We start from the raw sequence: 5,631 nt of genomic DNA, 5'->3' as shown, positions 1-5,631 counted from the left end.
CCTCCACCTCTCCTCTTCCCCCCTCCCCCCACCACCACCTCTTCCCCCTCCCCACCACCTCTCCTCTTCCCCCTCCCCCACCACCTCTCCTCTTCCCCCCGCCCCCACCCCATCTCCTCTTCCCCCTCCCCCCCCCACCTCTCCTCTTCCCCCTCCCCCCCCACCTCTCCTCTTCCCCCTCCCCCCACCACCTCTCCTCTTCCCCCCTCCCCCCACCACCTCTCCTCTTCCCCCCTCCCCCCACCACCTCTCCTCTTCCCCCCTCCCCCCACCACCTCTCCTCTTCCCCCCTCCCCCCACCACCTCCTCTTCCCCCCTCCCCCCACCCTCTCCTCTTCCCCCCTCCCCCCACCACCTCTCTTCCCCCCTCCCCCCACCACCTCTCCTCTTCCCCCCTCCCCCCACCACCTCTCCTCTTCCCCCCTCCCCCACCCCCACTCCGCTTCCCCCCCCCCCCCCACCACCTCTCCTCTTCCCCCCTCCCCCCACCACCTCTCCTCTTCCCCCTCCCCCCACCACCTCTCCTCTTCCCCCCACCCCCACCACCTCTCCTCTTCCCCCCTCCCCCCCCCACCACCTCTTCTCTCTACCCACCACCTCTCCTCTTCCCACTCCCCGACCACCTTTGCTCTTACCCCTCCCCCCACCACCTCTCCTCTTCCCCCCTCCCCCCACCACCTCTCCTCTTCCCCCCCCCCCCTCTCCTCTTCCCCCCACCACCTCTCCTCTTCCCCCCTCCCCCTCTCCTCTTCCCCCCACCACCTCTCCTCTTCCCCCCTCCCCCTCTCCTCTTCCCCCCTCCACCTATCCTAGTGCCCCGAGCACCTCTCCTCTTCCCCCCCCCCCCTCTCCTCTTCCCCCCTCCCCCTCTCCTCTTCCCCCCTCCCCCTCTCCTCTTCCCCCCTCCCCCTCTCCTCTTCCCCCCTCCCCCTCTCCTCTTCCCCCCACCACCTCTCCTCTTCCCCCCTCCCCCTCCTCTCTACTAGGGTAGTAATACTCACAAGTACAATGTACATTAATTACAATCTTTTATTAATAGTTACATATAAGTAGCCTACCAATGTGTGCTCACAGGTGGACTAACACAACAGGTGTAATATATATAAGTAATTACCTTTTTGAAGTCCTTTGTTATGTAGATCTGTAAAATATAGATATTAAAACCTGTAAAAAAAGATATATATTAATAAACCTGTAAGAGGAAAGAAGCTATATTAATGGAAAGGAAGACTCATTCACACTGATGTGCAGGGGTGGGGGACCTAGCCAGCTCCAGCACCACCTCCATCAGGGTGTCTGGCCCAGTCACTCACCCCTGAGCTGCATGGTGGACTTGGTGAGTGGAGGTTTGGACTTCCACTCACCAAGTCCACCGCAGCACTGAGGGTGGTGGTGGTGGCAGTGTGTGTGTGTGGGTGGGTAAGGTCCACACACACACACTACTGCACACCACCACCACCCCCAGCCACAGGTGGTGGTGGTGGAGGCGGTGGTGGGAGTGTGTTGTGTGTGTGTGTATGTGTGTGTCTGAGACTAAGTCTCGACACCCACATACATACACACACCACACACACACTCCCACCACCGCCGCCACCACCACCACCACCCTGCTGGGGTGAGGGGCTGAGTCAGAGCACCCTCGATGGAGGTGTGGGGGGGGGGGTACACCCACTGGAGCTGGCCAGGTGGGGGAAGGGAAAGGCGTTAAGCTGGGAGGGGAAGAAGGAAACGATGGGTTGGGGCCGAGATGGGGAACAGATTGCCCCGCCGGCAAAGCCAACCCCGTATAATCCCGTTAGGGATTGGGTCATCTGGCCCTATCTAAACCCCTGCCCACCCTTCCCTCCCTCCCCTCCCAGCCCTTCCCCTTCCCCCACCACCCCTGCACACCAGGGCTCCTATCCCCACCGGCTAAGGACGCTCCCCACCACCTCAGTCTTGCTACATTATTTATACACATGTCCGCCTAAGTAACCTCTGGTAAGATACTTAGGTATAATATGCAAAATAAATCATAAGGTGAGAGGTGTTAGGGAGCCCTTACCCAATGAGAATAAGAGCCGCATCCACGCGCGCACACACACAGTAAGAGAGAAAGAAGTAGAAGAGAGAGAAGTCGATGATCCCTGGGCAGCCACTCCTGGGAAGCAGCGTCAGCCAACTTCCAGGGAGGGTGGGCAGCAGCAGGCCGCCACCTGGAAAGAAAAGAGAAAGAGTCAGTATTGAAGCTGACAACACGAGTGACAAAATTCAAAGTCCAAAAAATAAAATCCTAAAGTTACCCCCAAAACCTGCCTGGCTGACCCGTTTTCTCTTATGCCGCCTCGAAGGAAAACGGAAGCACCAAAGGCAGACTGAACAAGAACGCGTGTGTTTATGTAGGAGAGTGTGTGTGTGTGTGTGTGTACATGTAAGTGTGTGTGTGTGTACGTTTTTATGTGATTACAAGGAGTAACAAACATAAATGAGGAAGTGAAGGAATGTGTGTGTGTGTGTGTGTGTGTGTACATATGTAAGTGTATGTACATAATGAGGAAGTGAAGAAATGTGTGTATACATACGTAAGTGTATGTACGTAATGAGGAGGTGATAGAATGTTTGTGTGTGTGTGTACATATGTAAGTGTATGTACGTTTTCATGTGGTTACAAGGAGAAACACACATAAATGAGGAAGTGAAGGAACTGTGTGCAAGTGTACATATGTAAGTGTATGTGTATGTACGTTTTCATGAGGTTAGACATAAATGAGGAAGTGAAGGAACTGTGTGTGTGTGTGTGTGTGTGTGTGTGTGTGTGACAGACAGAAGTGTTATAAAATCATGAGAAAGAAATCAGTCTCCTTGGTACTTACACAAACACTAATATCAATACTAATCTATGGTGTGTGTGTGTGTGTGTGTGACAGAGGTGTTATAAAATCATGAGAAAGAAATCAGTCTCCTTGGTACTTACACAAACACTAATATCAATATTAATCTATGGTGTGTGTGTGTGTGTGTGTGTGTGTGTGTGTGTCTGTGTGTCTCCTTGGTACTTACACAAACACTAATATCAATACTAATCTATGGTGGCCTGAAATCCTGAGCCTAAGTCATGAGGCAGAACTAGTCTCCTTGGTTACTAGTCAAATCCAGCCTCCACTGACTACACCTGGTCATGAACTGGGCTGAAAGGGGTCAGGCCTAAGTTTTGGTTACATAAGAGCAGCAGGGAGAGCTAAATCTCCTTGGTTACTAGTCAAAATTAATCCTGCATCCTGCCTACAACATAGCTATATCAAGATCTCCAATTCAAATATTCTCTCGTACCAAAATAATAATAATAATAATAATAATAATAACATTAATCGTATGTTTTGTTCGTTCGTTTCCTTTCGTTTATAAAGGCTTCAACATGCTTGCATACGCTGGCCTTGGTCACCTAATGCCGGCTCTCCATGCTGCTTGATCTCTGGCAGCCTCCCTATCCAGAGCCTTATCCCTGAGGTCACACTGTATGACCTCGTCCCAGGTCTTTTTCGGTGTCTGTCACAACCCCAGCCTGGACGTTCCCACCTTCACTTCCTGCACCAACTGCCATCCTGCACCCCCTCCACACGCCACCTTAACCCTTTGATACTTAGGGTGGCGGTGCAAAAGTCACCCGCTGTTACTGTACGACACAGGCTGCGTTGAACCTAACCCACCCGCTGTTACTGTACGACACAGGCTGTGTTGAACCTAACCCCTGTACGACACAAGCAGCCTCCAACAAAATCGCCGCTTGATGGCAAGACAAAGCATAGCAAATCAGCGCATGACTGATATTTGGCCAATGTTTTTACCAACACCATAAGCAAGTACAACTGTTGCAGATTACGTGAATGATAAACCAGGCAGACAGAGGCAGGAATAAAGGCAGGGAAAACTAATTTACCAAACACTGCTCCAGCACCGCAGTGCCATCATAACTTCCTTTTGTGGTACATAAAACCAACCCAAATTGTACCACAGTAAAAGTATGTGTAACATAATGCAGCTAATGACATTTCCTAAAACTCTTTCTCAGTAACAATTACCTTAAAACATTTATTTCTGAGAAAAACAAAAGAGTAAACCTGGTAAATCAGCGCCTGGTTTACATTCACCAAACGTGTTTATCAGCAGCACAAGCAAGCACAACTATTGGATATTACGAGGAATAAAAATCACTGACACAGCAGCCAAACTAAGGGTGTGAGGCTAACATGTTTATGAAGCACCACCAGCGTGGAAACAGCGGGGGTTCTGCCAGCACTCGGCCAAGGCCCAGCCGGCCCACATCCTGAGTACCCGCCCGTGGTTGGACGCAGCCTGTGTCATCCAGTAACGAAAGGGTTAATAATCGTATGTTTTGTTCGTTCGTTCACCTAATGGTGGCTCTCCACACTGCTCAATCTCTGGCAGCCTCCCTATTCAGTGCCTTATCCCAGAGGTCACACTCTATGACCTCATCCCAGGAATTTTTTGGTCTGCCTCTCACAACCCCACCCTCGACATTCACACCTCTCACCCTCCACACCCAATTGTCATCCTCCATCCTCTCCACATGTCCAAACCATCTCAATCTACCCCTCCTCATCACAAACCATCTCAGTCTACCCCTCCTCATCACAAACCATCTCAGTCTACCCCTCCTCCTCACCACAACACCAATACACTCCAGTCCCATCCTACCTCTCAACTCTTCCATTGTAAACCCAGCCCCCCCAGGCCTCACACTCAGGGACGCACTGCACATCCACCTAATCATTGTCATTTCTGTACGTCTGAGCCTGTGAATATCCTCTTCCTTTACTGCCCAGGTCTCACTACCATACAGCATTACACTCCTAACATACACACACACACACTACCATACAGCATTACACATACACACACACACACACACTACCATACAGCATTACACTCCTAACACACACACACACACACACACACATACACACACTAGCATACACACACACACACACACACACACACACAACTAGCATACAGCATCACACTCCTAACACACACACACACACACACACCCTCTCTCTCTTCACTCCCCCTAACTTTACCATCCCTCCCCAACCTCCTATCAACCCTCATGACCAGGAAATAGTCTATGTGGTACCTAACACCTCTTTCTTGGTGATTTATTTTAGGATATGGCTGGTTAATATCCTTCCCTATGTTATTTATGCACAGTATGGCCTAACACCTCTTTCTAAGTGATTTATTTTAGGCTATGGCTGCTTAACATCCTTCCCTATGTTATTTATGCAGAGTATGGCAATAGTGGAAGGATTTATATAACACACAACAGCAAGGTGTAATCCACAAACTAAATCACTTAGGTAAAGGTGTTAGGGATCTCTTCAAAACTATATACCAAAATAGATATATATTTACCTGTTGTGTTAGGCCTAAATTTTCACCTGTCAGCACACATGGGACGGTTTGAAAAATATTACAACAAATGTGTAATAGATTTTATGATGATGCTGACTGGATTACGTCTATTATCTGTCTACCTATCTGTCTGTCTGTCTATCTACTGTATCTGTCTATCTATCTATCTGTCTGTCTGTCTCTGTCTATCTATCTGTCTGTCTGTCTGTCTGTCTATCT

Source organism: Coenobita brevimanus, chromosome 36 (genome assembly GCF_032717465.1).
Source record: "Coenobita brevimanus isolate Jiangsu-jjx chromosome 36, ASM3271746v2, whole genome shotgun sequence".
NCBI classification, from domain to species: Eukaryota; Metazoa; Arthropoda; class Malacostraca; order Decapoda; family Coenobitidae; genus Coenobita; species Coenobita brevimanus.
This window is presented reverse-complemented; position numbering follows the sequence as displayed.